At 37.9% G+C, this 19,152-nt stretch overlaps 1 protein-coding gene across 2 annotated transcripts in view; it reads left to right on the top strand.

The window, feature by feature from the left end:
• Positions 1-19,152, top strand: part of AUH (AU RNA binding methylglutaconyl-CoA hydratase) — a 119,367-nt gene that overhangs the window by 8,622 nt on the left and 91,593 nt on the right. The gene's annotated exons all lie outside the window — the stretch shown is intronic.

Here is a 19,152-nt window from a genome sequence, read left to right as displayed (position 1 = left end):
ATGAACGTGGCTGTTAGTGCAGACTGAATGTAGTCTCAAATTAAAACAAAAAGCACACACCCCAACCCACATACCAAGCAGTTCATGTGTCCTGCCAAATTCCTCAGGAAAACAAAAGCTCTTAACTACCAAACAGTGGGAAACAGAATTTGTCAACATGTCAAAATCAATTGAAGCAACCTGTCTTTTGTGATAGCGAGTGAATAGTCTCCTTATTTTCAGATGTCACATCCAGTTCTTACTTTGTTCAAATTTACTTTAAATCTGTTTGAAACTGAAAACAGAAGTAAGTCAGTTTCTTCTTTCTAATATATGAATAGAACTGTCAGGAAAGAGGAGGGGATCAGTTCTAAAATCTTTCTTTTCTGATCATTTATGCAGTCATTAAGCTTGCTAGCCACACATAACATAATTAATTCAGTTTTAAATGCAAAGTAGTTTTTCCAATTTTTACATATGTAACATACTTAAGTACTTTTAGTTGAGTTTAAAATTCTTTTTTGTTGCTTTTAATAAGTCTGTTTTCATCCAGATAAAGTTTGTCACTTACAGGACTTGTGAAAAGAATTGTCTTGAAAAAAGGGAGTAATCAATGCAGCATTTACTAATACAAATCAATAGGTTTAATATGTGTGTATCAATCAGCATATTTAATTTAAAGGAATCTTCTTTTAGAAGATACCTTCTTTTAGGAATCTTCTAAAAAAGAAGATAAAAAAGAAGGTATCTTCTTTTAATCCAATAAGTTTTAAAGATCGGTAGCTAATAATTTCAGGGAAAAAAGTTTAAAAGCTGTGGTTTTTAAACTGATGAAGAGTGCAGCATCAGAGCAACACATGCAAATGGGGTTTCAAGTTAGATGTTATGTACTACATATAAAAAGGTGGCCATTAGTTGAGATTTGTTATCAACTGGTTGGTTTTTTTTTTTTTTACTGATTTTTTTACTTAACATTTATGAATTTTATCATAGTGTTATATAGGAAATATGAGAGCAGAAATACTGATTTTAGGGGAGAGGATCTCAGGTATGCTATTAATCTTGTATTTATGAGCTCCAGGTACTTCTCCAGTATTCTTTGGCTGACTTTGCAGAGCTGTTTTGGTATTAAGGTTTAAAGTAGGCATTGTTGCCTGTCTGTCTGGCTAAAAAAAAGTAACTTAGAGTATGTATACACAGCTGACTGTAGACAAGATGCAAGGATGTTTATGTGTGGACATTAGGGAGGGAAATTAGCCCTGAAAAGACCAGTGTGACAGACTAGGGCTGGATAGCTATATCCAGATCTTAAACCAGGGAGTAGAGATAGGGTGTGGACCAGGTGTCTGTAATTGTTAAAAAAGTGACAGGTAAAGGAGGTTCCTAAGAAAGGAAATGCCTGCAGCTGAACCAGTGAAATAAAGGATGTTCCAACAGTGGTAACTGAAATTCAGAGTGAACCAGAAGACTTGAGGCAGAGTTTGTCAATGAAAATAGGCAGAAAGAGCTTAGTGGCTGGATGGGTTGCTTCTATAGATGACTTTATGGTGTGTCTGTAAAGAGAATGAAACTAGACAAAGCATAGCAGAACATGGAGAAAACAGGTAATGGCTTAGGAAGTAGGGAGGAACATATTGGATGTAACAAGGCATTTTCTGGGGAGAACTTAGGAAATTCAGTAAAACAAAAGAAAGCGTTTTCAAACTTAAACGTTAAAGGACAATGTGTTGTTTCAAGAACACTTAATTTCCTTAAAAAAATGTAAGGATCATCTTGTGAAATGTTGTCACATTTTCTTATGCATTATAGTGCAATTCAATTAGGCTAAACTTTGAATGTTTGTTTTATTTTTTGTATTTCCTCAGTTATGTTTTCTTGCTTGCATGTGTGGGAATGTATGTTTTAAAAATACATTTTTTATGATGATTTTTTGGACCATTATCTGATGTTTTACAGACCGCAGATTGAGAAACTTTGTCCTAGAATGTAATTCCCTTTTATGTGTGGAATGAAATCCAAGATCCTTAAATCTTGCCATTCCTCAGCTATCAACAAAAATCTGTGAAAGCCACAAGCCAAGTGTCTTGTTTCCTTCTAAGGGCTAGTCCACAAAACATGACATCCAACTGGTTTTCACAAAATGACAGTGTGGGTGATTGAAAGAATTAAACTCTGTTGATGACTGATGTGGATTTGAGTATGATTCCAAATTACGGAATTTTCACATGATGAAATGGGAGAAAAAAAGAAAAGAGGAATTGTATAAAGAATATAGAGATGTGCCAGCAATGGTATCCTTTCATTTCTGCATAAAGATTCACTTTGAATCTTTTACTACTGTTTTCTTTGTATCTTTCTTCTTATGCTCTATACACCCATGGCACAGAAAGTTCCTCATTAATGCTCTAGTGCTGATCCAAAGGGACACCTAGAAGTCAAAGAAGAGCTTGGCTGGGGTTAAGGATGCATCATGTCTGTGAAGCCGCCTGGTGCTTCCATCAGAAGTGCTCTGGCTCCAAGTCATGTCTCGGCCCCTTTCTTTCTCTGTCTAAAAGCAAATAAGTAAAATACTGGCCTTTCTGGAGTGAATGTATATGACCAGTCCTGGCCTATGTAAGCCTACACTGTGTGCCTGCCCAGTTCTGCAGCCAAGGCAGGTGAGTCTGTGCAGGAATTGTCTTATTTCCTGGCAGTGTTCCATCCTCGAGGAAGGTACAGTCTGTGCATGGGATAAGGCAAGTGTCCCATGGGTAAAAAGTCTGTGATCAAGTAATTAAGAGCTGTGCTGTGTTCACACAAGGGGCTGAATTACATTTACATAGGCAGTTTGGGTAGCTTAATTTTTCATTATTAATGTAATTTTAACATATATATTAGTGATATTGCTCAGGTAGTTTTGTGAGCAGATTTTCAGGATTTTTCATCTTCAAAAAATTTCTGGAAGTGTAAGTGTGTGCATGGTACTGTTGGGAGATGGTACTGTGAGGAAGGGAGGAAGGACTGTCTGCAAGTTGTTGCAAAAGCCTATTTTGGAGTGGCGCTGTATTCTGGGAGACAATCTTACAGATTCTTCTGATCTTAACTATGTGAGGTCTGCAAGAAGTTAAAATAAAATGCATTCCCCAAGAGCTATTTTTTTTGGTTTTCAGACAGTGTTCGATAATGTTTGTGGTCCGAAGAGTTGAACAACCTAATACTGCACCTTAAAGCTTTTGTTGTTCAGTTTCCTAAGGCTTTGAATAAAAGGCAAAGTAATATTTATAGAACTTTCAGTTATTATAGAATTTTGCATTTGGAAGCGTTGCTTTGGCAAGCTGAAGTGTGCTGCGTGATTCCAAGTTTTCTCCTTTCCTTCCCCCCCGCCCCTTCTCTCCCATTCTTGTCTGTGTGTTTGGTGACGTGAAATGGGGATTATGTTATATTTTGCAATTACAAACTATGGATATTTGAGATGAGTTAATATTCTTTCCTTTTTAAACAGTTTTATTTGTTGATGGTTACAGTAATTAAAGAAACAGACTCCTTTTACATTCTTTCTTTCCCCCTTTCCACCTGCTGTTCCTTGTACTGTTGTTTCCCTTAGGACTGTCATGTTCCTCCAGCCCTCTTTTCATGTCCTGTCAGGAAGGCACTTGTACGTGTTTAAAAAAAAATTATTCCTTGTGTGTTTGTCTCAGGCAGTAACTTATTGGCCCATAGTCCATTGGTTCAGTTCACAGCTCATACTAATAAATAAAACCCCATGCTACTGTTTTACAGTTCAGAGCAGTTACTGTTTTATTTTCCTTCCTCAGGTGCCTGGCCAGCCAGGTCAGTTGCTTAACTCTGACTGTCCCAGTCCAATCAGAGATTGTTTCTTTCCTAAAAGTCCACATGTGAGTTGTCATCAGCTTCCATGCATCCATCCACCTTCTGTTGATATGCAGAAAAATTCTACCATCTCATATGGGAGGAGAATGAAATGCTGCGATTCCCTAGAGGAACAGACCACTTCCGGATTTCTTTTTGCATGGGAGAGTTAGAAGGAGAGCTTCCAGGGGCAAGAACCTCTAACTTCTTCAGATTTTTTTGGTGACTCTGTTTAGGAGTATAATTGTTAAGAATAGGCTCTTCAGTATTGCGTCTCCAAAGTGAACTGCACTAATTGAAATAGAGGTTGTGAGATTGATGAGTTATTTGCTTTGTATACGTGTGCACACAAAGAAAGAGAGCTTTGGGGCAATTTTTAGTTGACAGATTTGAAACGATGTTGTTGTTTAGAGACCTTATTTCAGAAATCTTTGAGACGTATCATAATATGGATAGTTAACTTATTTTCTGTTGTAACTGGCTTTCAAGACAATTTGAAAAATTGGGTATTGGAGCTCTTCAAACTGCTTTGACCTAAAAGTCACGGCAGCTTGGCCAATAAAGCCCCTTCTTGGAAAGGCAGAAGTAATCTTTCTGCCAGCAAAAATTCATTGCTTGGGTCTGTGGTGTGAGTAAAGCCAACGCAAATGCTTTTCCCATTGGCATAACTTGTCTACATCAGAATTTTGTTTCCAGCACAGCTGAACTGGCTGTATGGTGTGTGGTTCCCGGCTGCCATTTCCAGCTGGTGTAGTTTTTCTGGCATAAGTTTATGAAGCAGACAAACCTGGTAGAGCAGATCCTTGAAGACTTCTTCATTTATGAGGTTTAGATGTGGATTGAATTGAAAAAAGGAGGAAAGGAGTTCCATAATAGCTCTCAAATACTTGACCTACTCTTATTTTTGTAGAACTAGCAAGAGTAGTAGGGAAGTATTACTGTGGATGTAGTCTCCTTTTGCCTTCCAGTCTCTGTTAAGCAAGCAAGGAGAGAGGGTATATTTTCCCAGAGCGTATTTTGGTCCCCCAGATTCCAGCTCCTGCACAGGAACTGAGGAAAGAGTTAATGTATTACTCCACCATTCCCTTTTGAGGATTCAGATCATAGGTGACATCGTTAGTGTCTTCTGAATATTTTTATTGCTGTACATACATTTCATTCCCGAAAATAAATGCCTTCAGAGATAGACTGTAGCTAGGTTCTCCCCTCTTTTTTTTTCATTCCAGACTTTCACCAAGGTTCACATTCAAACTGATGCCAGCTGCTTGTGGACTACTAGGCTCAATGACAGTTGCATTTCCCCTAGAGCAACATGAGTTATGTGAAAACTGGCAGGTTGGTGTGACAGCTATGTCTTGTGAGTTTGTGCATGGTAATCTGTTGAGTTTGGAGTTTACAGCTTGCATTTGTCCGACATCGGTTATTTTACTTCTTAATTTTGTTTCTGATGTTGTTTCTCTGAAAGAACTAATAGCTGTCATGATTTTCTAGTGCACATGTTGAACAACCAAGCCAATAAAGAGTGCAGTTAGGGTTGTGGTTTGATCCCCTAGTCTATACAGAAAAAAATCCCAATAAGAAAAAATGGTTTAAATGTCTTTCTTTTGGCAGTACGTCAGTCAGATAACTCCAAATGCTCCTCTACCTTCTACCCTGAGGAGGCTTACTGACTTTCAGAAGAAATTGGAATGACTGTGGATTTTTGAGAGCTAGAAAAGTTCATCTTAAACAAAAGTTTGTTCTTGGCCTTAAGTACGACAGAGCTGCAGTGTTCCTAATTGATCACTTACATGGTTCTAGTACTGGAATGTAGTTCTGATGAGTTCAGCATGTTATTTGATGCATGTTGCTCTGCCCATGTTTACCTTAACATTGTGGCTGACTGTAGAACAAGGTACTGGGATATTAGCAAATAAAATTGCTTGTAGTTAGTGCAGCGCATGGTGGCACAGTAAATAGCTGCATGCTTAGTTTATGCTGTAAAAATAGATTTATATACGTACAACTTCTAGCTGCAGAAAAAATATGAATGGGAGGTTTCCAGGGAGTTTTTCAATAAGAATATGAGAATATAACCATGTTCATTTTCTTGATCTCCAAAAGAATGATCCATTCCTGTTGAGGAGGTGGGCACAAGGAACGGGGCAGGAAGTTGGGTGGGACTGTCAACAACAGTGCAGTCTGTAAATCAGCTCTAGTCAGCTATGAAACTTTCAGCTAAGAATCACTTGTCTGCCTTCTCATTGGTGATTACAATGCCTGACTTGAGAAAATTACAGGAAAGTTATGGGTTTTTTTAATATATTCAGCTTTCTTAAAGTTATTCTGTAGTTGGGAATAGAGTTTTTAAAGCAGTGTATTGGGTTTACATGGCAAGGTTTTGGTAGCAGGGGGCTGGCCTCTGTGAGAAGAGACCAGGAGCTGTCCATGTGTTGAACACAACGAGCTCCAGCCAGCTCCCATCATGGGACCCATGGCTGCCCAAAGCTGAGCCTGTCAGTGATGCTGGCGGCACCTCTGTGATAACATACTTAAGAAAGGGTAAAAAACCATGTGCAGCAGCTGTGAGAGAGGAGTGAGAAAAAATGTGAGAGAAACAGCCCTGCAGACACCAAGGTCAGTAGGAAGGGGAGTAGGTGCTCCAAGCGCCAGAACAGAGATTCCCTTGCAGCCCATGGAGAAGACCATGGCGAAGCAGATTGTCCCCCTGCAGCCCATGGAGGGCTACTCTCGAGCAGATGTCCACACTGCAGCCTGTGGAGAACCCCATGATGGAGCAGGTGGACATGCCCTGAAGAAAGCTGCAGCTCATGAAAAGCCCTCTCAGGAACAGGTTCCTGGCAAGAGCTGTGGCCTGTGGAGAGTAGCCTATGCAGGAACAGGTTTTCTGGCAGGTGAGGCCCATGGGGGACCCACACTGGAGCACTCTGTTCCTGTGCCCCAGGAAGAACTGTACCCCATAGAAAGGACCCATGCCGGAACAGTTCTTTAAGAACTGTGGCCCATGGGAAGGACCCACGTTATAGCAGTTTGTGAAGGAGTGTATCCCTGGGAGGGACTCTGTGCTGGAGCAAGGGAAAAGTGTGAGGAGGAAGGAGTGGCAGAGACGAAGTGTTATGGTCTTACTGCAACCCCCATTCTCCATCCCCCCTCCGCTGCTCAGTAGCGGGGAAAGAGGTGGAAGAATTAGTAGTGAGGTTGAGCCAGGAAAGAAGGGAGGGTTAGGGGAAGATGTTTTTAGTTTTGTTTTTGTTTCTCACTATCCAACTCTATTTTTAGTTGGCAATAAATTAAATTTATCTTTCCTAAGTGGAGTCTGTTTTGTCCATGATGGTAACTAGTGAGTGATCTTCCTGTCCTTATCTCGACCCACGAGCTTTTCATTGTATTTTCTCCCCCATCCTACTGAGGAGGGAAGGTGAGAGAGTGGCTTGGTGGGCACCTGGCAGCCAGCCAAAGTTAACCCACCACATCCGGTTATTATGGATTTTCCAAAATAAGACTGAGGCAAGACCTTTATTCTTGAGGAACTATGAAATTGAGGATGTACTTGTTAATATGAAGTCTCAGAGGAACTTGCTTAAAAAAATATGCTAAATAAAAGTAGTCAGGAAGCTTTCTCTCCAGTTGAGTGAGTAGTGACCAGTACTGTGTAATTAGTACTGTACAGAAGCTGAAGTGGATTAACCTCAACAGAAGAGATTAAACCTGTATCTGCTTGGTTCTTTCTTCCATCCCTTATTTGAGATGTAAGATCCTTTTCATTAGGCTTGTGCAGGGCATCTGTTTAGATGTCTCTCTCTTCCTACATTGTGTGCTCTAAACACTTGTCTATGAAATATTGTATGTCCCTCTCCTCTAGGTTTTAAGTTCTTTAATGACAACTTCGGTTTAGTTACTCCTTTAGAGCCAGGAGCAATTTATAAAAACTTTCTATTTCTGTCTAAGAGAGACTCCGTTCTTCCACTGATTGAAGACTATTTGAATTGAAAGTACTTTCAACCACAGTGTACTTTTCTCCTGTATTGGAAGTTTTTCATAGGCTCTAGTGGAAGTAGAGACAACTTTATTCATAGCTAATATTGCCACTGCATAAAACTTAAAAAAAAGTTTCTGGTTGTATTCAGCTGGGATGCTAGTTGTGGATATTTCCATATAATTTTTCTTCCTTTTTTGGTCTTGAATGCTCTGTAGACTGTAGCTCAGTGTGATTTGTGAGCACAAAGCTGGTGAATAACAAATTTAAGATCAGGCCATTAGTGAAAGATAAATTATGAAAGCCAGCTAGAGAACCATCTTTTTAGCAGTATTTTTCCTTGATTGATGTAATTTTGAGATTTGCCTTTTAAAGGCAAATGATAAAGCTGATGAAACAGAACATCTGACCATTCCTTCTCTTGTGTGGCTTGTGACATCCGATTCAAAAATGGAAATATAAAAGGTTCATTTATCCCAGTAATATAAGCATTCTTCTTTCTCCTTCCCCATTAGAATTGAAGCCATCTTGCACTTGAGATCTATCCTATTACTTAAGATTTACCTAAAAAACCAAATCTGTCTGAATTGGTCCTTGTCCTCTAGTTATGTGGCGATTCTTGCCAAGCAGAATCAATGTTTTTATGGACAGTGACTTAATAGGAATGATCAAGCTAGTGCTTTACTAGTGTAAGACAGAGCTCTTACCTAAGGCTGGACTCTGTAAAACAATCACGTGGAACTACAAACCAAGACCTACTTCAGTTATTTGAGGTGTGAGGTTATTTTACGTGATGGATATCTGTCTTTAGAACTAATTTTGAGCAACAGAGGGCTATACTATACTTGATGTAATTCAGCTGGCTTATGTGTGCTGGAAACTATAAATGCAGAATTAAACTGTGTATCTTTGGCTATTGGAGAACACGGTGAGGTTGTGCTAAGTTTTAATTACTGATAAAAAAATTAATTTTTTAAATTACTCTGTTTACATAGTTTAAAGAGTTGTCTTAGGCTTTTAATCTACTAGAACAAATGCACACAATGAATGTGATATTTTCTGGAAATAATTTTTTTTCAGTGAAAACCACCGAAAAATTAAATTCTAGGTAAAAGATATATTTCTGAGAGAGTGGAATTTGGTTAGTTCTTCAGTTTAACCAGAGGAGGGTAACAGGAAACAGGAATGACTTTCCCAAAGCCCTTAAAAATTTATTGTAAAAGCATGGGAAAAATTTATCAAATTGAATGCCTAAAATTATTAAATTGAAATATTAGGTACAAAATAATTTGTTATTATGTTCTGGAGAGGTAGTCACAAAGCATAAATATACTGGTGAAAAGAGAAATTTATTTGTTTGGATTCCATGTAGGGGAGTTGGAGTTGTTCTCCAGGGTGTCCTCTCTTTTGAGTAGCTATACAGAAAACCTAGGGAGACAAACGTCTGAAGGATATACTTGGCCTTTTTGAATTCCCTTCCTGCATCTAGTTTACACTAAGTTGCATGAAAATTTTGGAAGTGCAGCTTGCTTTTTTTAATGGAAAATAGAGGGTTTGAACCTAACTTTAGAGCTAAGACTTTTATAATCAAATGACTGAATGTCATTTCATTAGTGAGAATAAATATAACCACATAGCTTGCCAATAAGCAAATGAAATGGGATCCTGAACAGTGGGAGAACTTCTGCAGTTTTGTGAGATGTTTGAAACTGACACAATGCTCCAGATCTTTCGGATGGTTACAGGAATGATACAGAAGTCTCCTGAGTAGAAATTTGTAGTGACTTGGTGTGCAAACTTGACACAAGTAGGAGCTGTGGAGAAGCATCTTCAAGCGTGTCCCAGAATTTAAATGGAAGTGACATCTTGTCAAGATGATTATGAAACAGCAAAAGGCACCTCACTTGAATACCTAGAATAGTGAAATGTGCATGCAAACCTTACTTAAAGTGCTATAATGAATTTTCAAATCATGAAGTCTTTTCTGGAGGGGATTTTACCAGAATAGACTAAATTAAAATGGAAAAGATACCAGATGGATGTAAAACATTTTATATTGGGAAAACTATGTTCTGCAGTGGATATCCTTTGGTAGTCTGACAATTTGTTTTCCCAGTTCCTCTTACAAAGAGACTCTGCTTTCTGGATATAAAACATACCCAAATTTTTATTTCAATATTTAGAGAATAATCAGAAATAGTTTCACTCTGTATTTGTCATCTTTTTTAATACGCTTCTCTGAGGTTTGATCCACAGATGTCTTTGGTGATGTAGCTGGGTTATTGGAGCTTGTGTGGATTGGAAATGCATCTTCAATAGCTGTATTATGTATCTACTGCAACTGCAATGCATTTAATTTTGGTTTTAAAAATGTGTTCTGTAGTATTTCCATCAGGTTTATACAAACCCACTTTTTCTAGGTTACCTGTGTAGATGACTTCCTGCATTTCATATGCTTGTTACTGTTGGATTTGACTTTTGGAATATAGTCCTTGTGGCACTGCTTAGGAGTTGTGTTGAACTTCGTGTACAGCTACTCACTTAAATGCATCACACTTCCCCCCCCCTCCTTTTCTATCCTGTATCATTGAAGCCTGTAATTAGATGACTATCAGTGTACATGACACCATGTAAGAAACTTCTGTAATTACCTACGTGTGTAATACAGACATGCGCAGATGAACTTGACTGTGGTAAAAAAGACTTAACTGGAAACTTGCATGATCATCACCAGACCAGATCTGGTGTCTTTGTGTGTGTATCGACGTCTGAGGACTGCAAGATTCAGTGCTGCTGAAGTCTCTGATTTGGTAGGGTAGACTAGTGGAGAGGATGCTGTACCTGAACAGTCTTTGTTTCCATGGAAGTGACCAAAGTCTTCTTGGTATGCTTGAGATTCTCCTGTTCAGGAAAATCCTTAATATGGTGTAATTTGTCATCTTTAAGCAAGCTACAGGCTGTGTAGATTCCTGCAGGTGTATTAGAGCTAGATAACTGTTTATTTAATATCTAAAGCTACAGGAGTATCTATGCAGTCTTCACTGCTATCTTTAGGCTCTTTGAAGTTACAGGGCCGTTCAGGTGGGTCCTCTGATATCCTTGTATATATCAGCTTTCTGTAGCTTTCTGTAGGTATTTTGAAGTACTTGGATTGTTTCACCTGTGGTTGACCTATGTGCCAACAAATTCTTTGAGTACTAGTGGTCTTATCTTAAAAACTTGTACTGGGCATGGCTGGGATGTAGTTAATTTTCTTTATAGCAGCCCTTATGGTGCTGTGTTTTAGATTGGTGACCAAAACAGTGTTGATAAGACACCAGTGTTTCAGCTATTACTGAACAGTGCGTGCGCATCATTAAAGTCCCCGCTGCTTTTCACTCTGCCAGTGAGTCAGCTGAGGGCGGGCAAGAGGCTGGGAGGGAACACAGCTGGCACAGCTGACTTGAGTTGAGCAAGGGAATACTCCATAACATATGACGTCATGCTCAGCAGTAAAACTGGGGAGAAGTTTTTCCAAAGTAGACCTTGCTTGGGACTGGTGAGGCATCAGTCTGCTGGTGGTGGATGATGGCTTTTACATCATTTGTTTTCTTCTTTTTTTTCCCCTGCACTTATTAAACTGCCTTTATCTCAACCCACAACATTTCCCCCCTGCCTTGCTTTTGCCGTTCCATTTCTCTTCTCCATCCTGCTGGTGGGGAGTGAGCAAGCAACTGGGTGGGGTCTTACTTGCCAGCCAGAGTCAAACCCAGTACGAAACTATAGTTTTGTATGACAACAGCAATGAAATCATGAGTCATTAGCTGGGGTAGCTCCAAAAATGTCCTGTATAGTAATGACTACCAACATTACTATAATATTACCATACTCCTTTTTGACTTTGCTAGTGGGATGCTTCAAGTTACTTTAAGCCTGTTCCAACAGGTGTTGCAGCCCTAGAGGGTTATTCTTTCTTCCCCATTCTATTTTCAGAGTGCAGTGGTGAACTCTAAGAACTCAGTACGTAGGGAGGTGCTCTTTAGCTATTTTTAATCCAAAAGTATCTTTAGCGCTGTTCAGGTAGAAACACAGGTTTTGGAAAAAGATTCTTTCTGTACTTCTAGCCCTTCATGGTTGGCAGTTTGTGCAAACTTTGAGAAATGCCTTATGGGGATTGTTATTCTCACTACTTTACCTGTGGACAGTTGCCATTTTTTACTGGAGTCTGGAATTGCAGCACCTTAGAGTGTTAGGTATTAGATTACCAGTTTGAGATATATTCCTAAATTACAAAATGTTGTTTGACTGTCTTTCTTTATAGGCCTACATCAGCAATGTCCTTTTGCTTTAAGTCTTCCATTTCAGATCTTGGGATGGAGAAAAAGTTCTCTGTATGTAAGAGTGAAGACGTTTAATTTATGTTTTTCAAATCTCTTAAAAGCCAGGTTAGTATCCTAACCTGCCTTAAGACAATTCAGGAACTTCATCTGTCTTTCCAAGCTGTTTGTACATCTCCATAATAAATACATTTTAGATTCCCAAGACAGCTTTACATATTTTGAAATGGAATTTTATTTTTTTCACAGAAAACACAGAGGACTTTATTAGACAGAATTCTGTCTTTTAGTAACATCAAGTTGTTCATGATTTGGTGATGATAACAGGTCAGTTGAGCAATTTGGTTGACTCCAGCATGATACCAGAGCCATTTTAACATGATTATGAAGGAGGGTGGCTATTTTAGTTCATGTAATTCTCACATTTTTCATCATCTTCAAATGCTGGTTAAAAGAAAGCAATCAAATCTTTATTATGTGTAAATTCCGTATCTGTCATAGGTTCTCCTACCTCTTCTCAAAAGCTGCAAGCTTAGTTTCAGATGTTGGCTAGAGCTTTTGCTGCAGTTTCAGGGCATGCATATGGATCCATTTTTTGTCAGAAGTTACAGTCACTCATCTAAGCTCCATATAAAATGGTTAAAAACTGTGGTTTTAAAGTGGCTAAAACCAGGTGAAGACCACTTTAATAGAAACAAAGATTATCTATTAGCCCTGTTAATACTAAATGGATAAGGATAACTTTTGGCTAGGCCTCTGCTACCCAGGACGCCACTGGTAATTGCATTTGTGCTTAGATGAGGAACTTAATTCTTTTTAACTTCTATTACGTACCTCTGAACTTTTGACTTTCCACTGCGGTGTCTAAGGGCCAGATCTCTTCCATAAGTATTAAGTCTAATTGGGTAGTAACCTCCATTTGAAATACTCATGTCACGTCTGTGGGTATTTGACATCTTGATTTGTGAAGAAAGGCTGCTGGTTTTCTTCACAGTTCTCTGAGGTAGGTTGTCATAGTGCACTGTATGAGCTAACTAGCCCTTTACCCTGGTGTACTAAGTGCCTATGGCACCTGGTTTCTTTATTGGTGAGGGAACTGAGCCTGCTTTGCCATTTATATCCTTAGCTGAGAAAACCTGCTGGCAAAAACAATCTGATCTCATGTGCTTGGTGGTAATGTGTGCTGGAAATAGAATACATGTGCGCAACACATGGCAAAAATAGTTATTGCATGGTAAAGAATTATTTTCCATTGCTCTTGAAAAGAATAAAATGATCATGTAGCACAGGTATTTAGACATATCTGAATCTATGGCATTTTCATCTTAAGACAATTTACAACAGTTAGTTTTATATCTGCTTCCTTCTATAAATGGCATAGAATAATACACAATGCAACTATGTATATGTGTGCTAATTGCTATAAATACGAAGAAAAACTTCCAATAATTAAAATTTTTTTCCTTCTCTTCTCTTGTCTTTGCCTGCCGCTTACGCTGGTTTCTCTTAAGGACACCTTTGTTGTAGGTTTACTGCAGTAAAAGATATTTTTTTGCAGCGTCCAGATTGAATGTGCAGCTGTTGAAAGCTAGAGGAGAACAAAATAACTGAATCCACATAAATGTAGCATAGAGTTACTTATATATTCACAGTTATGATATGTTCATGCAGTGACGTAGGAAAAGGTAGAGACTTGGCCATAGTTAAAATGGTATGAATCTTGTATGTAGTTTAGTTTTTTTATATGCACTCAGTGGACACTTGTTTTGTACCTTTCAAAATGTTTTCCTTTGTAAAAGTAATATAGGTCATATGAAAATCAAGAAATTCTGAAATTTCTCTCTAGATTGTTTTCTCCTTGTAAGATTTCTACTTTTTTCCTATTTAAGTGCTGATCCCATATGTATGTTCTAATAAACAAGAATATACGTGTACTTCTGTTTGTACAGATCAGGCAAGTCTTTTATTGTCTTACACCAGAAGAAATTTTAAAAATAAGTAAAAGAAATGCTGTGACTCTTAGTCAGATCCTGCCTGTTTTAGACAAAATACAGTCCCCAAAAATCTATTTACTGACAAAAAGGTGCAGATATGTAGTTGTCTACAATGTCCCTCAGTATTTTCCAACTTAATGTCAGTAGTTTATGTTAATAGTGAATCAGCAGAGTTTTGTAGGAGATAAGAAATTTAGGTCTAAAATAGTCTCTTGTTGATATTTTAACATTTCCTTGTGGAGTTCCTGTCACCAGCTGGAACTTACTGACTGCATGTAGATGGACACGGTTTTTAAGTGATTGAGCTCTGGGCTCAAATACCACCAATCTGTATAATTTGTTAAGCCCCTCCAGATGGCAGGTAATATTGCAGTGTTGGATCTCCTTACTTTACTTTCTTTCTCTGAAGTAATTTGCTGACAAGTCTATTGGATGGTCTTTTAAAAATAGAAGAGATCAAATATCTCTGAAATATTTTAAAATAACAAGTCCTTAGAAAATAGAATTGAGTTTGCAACATAGGTGCTGAAAATATATTCAATGGATGAGAAATTGTGCTATTTGCAAGCATTTTCATTATTTTTCTGAGTCAGTTTGAAGCCTTTGGGGACACTGGAGTAAGGGGAAGTACTGCTTTTGAGCTGCTTAACTTGGTGCTTAGGAGAAATAGAATTGCAGCTGCTGTTTTCCTGTCTGACTTTTGTGTGAACAAAGCATAATTAAGAGATGTTCCTGCTCATGGCTCAAATGCTTACTAGTCTTTACTTTCACACAGTACTGCGTGGAATGGCAAGACTTTGGCCTTGAGTGCTGGCCCAGTATTAATATGAGCCAGAGATGTTTGTGCAGGAATGCCAGCCGTTTTAATGCTTTTCTTTTTTTTTTTTTTGAGTTCAAGATTTAAGCTTTCTGAATAGACTTACAGTGGCCAAAGCTGAACTCCATCTCTTTAACCTCGAAGGCTTTTCTTCTCCTATTTGAGTTTTCCCATGAAAGTCCTTGTTCCTTTCACCTGCTATAGCTTGAAAAGGTTCCCAAACTCAGTAGTCAACTCATCTAATCTTTCTAAGGCCATTACTTCAAATCTTTCATCAAGTTTGTTTGCAGTCTGCTGTATGCAGAGAATGATCATCTTGTAATTGGGAGGCAACAAGTCATGATTATTGTTACAGATATTCTTCACAAGGTGTGTTTATTTTCATACAGTACATGTATTATTTATCTGCTTCTTTAACTGTTCCACTGAAAGTATGGCTTGCTGCATAGCTGCACAGAATCCAGTGTCATTGAATCTTGGCCTGCTGGAAGTTTCCAGCTAATACACCAGTATGACTAATACTGATCATTGAAGAAGGGGGGCGGGGGGGGAAGGCAGCTAAAGAGATACTGGTTGATCCTTTCAAATCAAAGGATGGGATGGAGCGTAATGAAAAAGAAGGCGGCGGCTTTCACCCATACCTTCATCTACATTCAGGTGATATAACAGTTCAAATAGTGGTTTTTCTCAGGAAGAACCCTTCCTTTCTTTAATAGGATTTATGCCTGAATGCTGACTTCAGGACTTCTTTAGAAGAGATTCTGACTTTCTCTTTTTTACCGCATAACACACTTCCTCCTTTTCTATTCACAGCTCATAAAACTGGGTGTGCTGTTAGTTAACTATTTTTGTAATTATTACTAATCAAAATAGATAAACCCAGCAGTATCAATTCCTTTTAACATTAAAAAAACCATATGTTCAGTGGTCAGGTGTATGGTATATGCAAAAGATTTGAGTCAGTCATCTGTAATAGTGCAATGAAAGATGTCTGTTTTTTTCTGATTACTTAATTTACTAGAAATCAAAGTGGAACAAACAGCAGGTTGCTCAAAATTTCCGGTGTGTTCATAATTCTTTGAGTTGAAAGGCTTAGTACTATTTACTAAGAATGTTCAGTCTGAATATCACTATTCATTTAAGGTTAAAGAAGAAAGATGAAGAATCTCACCACTAGCAAGTTTTAGGAATGCCTGCTTAACACACAGATAGAAAACTGTGTGTTACTTGTCATTATAGGGATTAGATATTAGCACACTCACTGCAAAGCTATTGCAATTGATACAAATGAGATGCGGTGCTACATTGATGCTATTTTCTTCAGTAGCAGTGGTGTTAAATATCCATACATTCTTATTCTATTGAGTAAATTACTTTTAGTTCTTTGTTTAAAAACCAAGAACTCTGGTGCTGATCTCTTCAGAGGATTTTCTTATGGAAGGTGTAGAATAAATAGAAATCACAATTAATGATTCCACCATCAGTTTGGAGCTAAATAGTAGGGTAAAAAAATGCAGCTTTTATGGTTGTCTAATTCGAACTATGTTATTCTGTATAAGAATTCAGTTATGTTTCATTACTGGAAAGTAAGTGCACATCATGTTATAGGCATGATGTAGAAGTTCTCTTAGTGAAGGTTGAACTTAAAAATGAAAAGTGATTTGAGGAAGTTGGGTGTTCAGACTACCAGAATGACTGGATTAAAGAAGTACTTCTGTAATGCTTACTGTGGAAATAACATAGAAATACAAGTGGTGTAGGAAGTAGCTTTACTTTTTTTTTTGTTGAAGAAATCCCCTCTGTATTGAATAATAATTGCAACATACATTGCTTTTTATTAAATGCTGATATTTATCATTACCATGATGTGAGGTGTAAACTCATGGTCTTGCCATGTTTAAGTAGCTGAGCTGTTGTATGAGGGATTATTTCAAGATTGGGACAAACAGGTTTGTCATTATTTGAACGCTCTAGCGGTCTGTATTTGTGGTTCCTAGCCACTTCCTAGGTGAGCTGCACTGCTGCCACCACTGTCTTCTCCTGGATCTTCTCCACTGATTCTGTATCTATTTGAGAGTCAAGGATGATGCAGCTTCCATGCCTGTCTTCTGCTAGTCCTTATTTGTTAGCCTGACAGATGTCATTAGAAGTGAGGCATAGCACAGAATCAAAGTTAATATTGTCTTAACTTACTGTTTGGAAACAGGTAACTGTCCTGTTCTTGCACCTTTCCACCAGTACTGGTCTTTTTCACGTGCCATGGAGGAAACTGCAGGAAGCCCTGTTGTGATAGTTACACAACATTTTGGCTCTGTAACAGGATACTAGGGACTAGGGAGTGACTGAGGCAGTTGTTGGATGATGGAAGTGTCACAAAGAAAACTGGTTGGTGCTTGGGAAAAAAATGGCTTTGTTTTTAAGGGGTGAGATTAGGATCCTTATGAGTCTTTTTTTTTCCCCCTTCTGCAAGTGCAGATGAATTCAGAAAAGGCATGTGAGGTATAAGCTGCCTTTTTTGTGGCAGAAAAGGTTACCAGGAGGAATATTGTTCGGTGCTTCTAAATTTAGAGCTGAACAGACAGGATGGAAAAAGAGCCAGCTGACTTTAATCTATATCTGGTCTGAATTTGCATAGGCATTGAAAAGGGGTTGTAGAACTTTTGTATATAAAGTTAGGGTCATTTATATTCAGGATTCCTGGATTTGAGAAGGAAACCGGTCTGAATTAGCACCTTGGCCTTTAAGAAAGGTTTGGGATTCAAAAGCTTAAAAGAAAAAAGAAAGTAAAAAACCCCCAAAAGTAGTACTTCTGAAATATCCCATTTATGGGAACTGATTCAGCAGCTAGTGTTTTAAATATGCTGATCTGGGTGTAAATTATTGCAAGATATGAGATAATCTATAGCAGTGGAGGTACAAGACAGCCATCTTACCAGAGGGAATGCTCAGGACTGGCATCCTGCCAAAGGCTCAAATACACAAGAATTGCAGACATTTTGTTTGTTCTTCACAGTTTGATGATTCTCAGAAACTTTTCTGTGACACACAGGGGATATATGCAAAAAGTGCAGATATCCAAGTCATGCTAATAAATTATAACAGCAAATCTTATATGCAAGAATATCATATCAGTTTTGACTTAAAAATCATATATCCACATTTAGAGAACTTTAGGAATATAAATTCCTGCATAAAAAATAAATCAGTTTATTTTTAAATCACTTCCTTATGTAGGAAACATACATAGCATCCTTCATGCCAAACTATTTTTCTCTTGACTAAAATGACTGCAGCCAGCATCCTTCTCATATTGTTTTGAAATTTAGAATACACCTTGCTTTTTATCAAAGTTACATGTAAATGCATTTTTCTTTGTACTCTGTTCAGGTGGTGTGTGCAAAAACTTGTGTCTATACTGGCGTGCAACAGGAGTCATGGTTGCTGTCAATAAAGCAAATGGTTACTAGAGAAAGTAGGTGGTTACTCTTAAGTTATGAAAGGTGAATTGTGAAGTGTGCTTTAAAAACCTTGTGAAATACGTTGTGAACTATTTTCTTAGACTGAATGTTATTTAACAGGCAATTATGAAAAATGTATCATAACCTCTTTGCGTAACAGTACCAAAGACTGAGAGATAACCCAATTATATAGGCGTAGGGCCAAGCTCTGTGTTTTTAGCCAGTGACTGTTTGTTTATAGCTCTTTGGGGCTTCAGAGCCAACTTTTAAGTATATTAATTCACTCTTAAGGCTGGGTCCCATGGTAATGTACTGGTTTTACTTTTTTGGTTCCTTATACATTTCCTATTAAAATTTCTTCCTAATGATCATTCTGGATCTTATAGTCTGCTGACTTTCTAAGAATTTTGTTCATCTGAAAAATTGAGTTCTGAATACTTACATATAACTTTTGGAGTTCTCCATTCCCTTCTTATATGAGAAGATTTTCAGCACTTGCTTAATATTTTGTGATATGTTACTGACTTCTTTACTGTTGTGGTTTTTTTCCTAATTGCTAAAGTGTGATTTATTTATTTAAATCCCAGTATGAAATGCACTAAAGTATAGAGATCCAAGTCATACTTGCCGTGTAAAAGTGGTGGTCATATCTGTTTAATTTCAAATGAAAAAATAAATATCAAGGAGAAATTTAAGTATGAGAAGATATGAGAGTTTGGATAAAACTGTGTGGAGACTGAGGCTAAATGTCATGGGATTCCTT

This window comes from Aptenodytes patagonicus, chromosome Z (genome assembly GCF_965638725.1).
Source record: "Aptenodytes patagonicus chromosome Z, bAptPat1.pri.cur, whole genome shotgun sequence".
NCBI classification, from domain to species: domain Eukaryota; kingdom Metazoa; phylum Chordata; class Aves; order Sphenisciformes; family Spheniscidae; genus Aptenodytes; species Aptenodytes patagonicus.
Note: the sequence above shows the minus strand (reverse complement) of the source record. Positions and strands in the feature narration are given on the sequence as shown.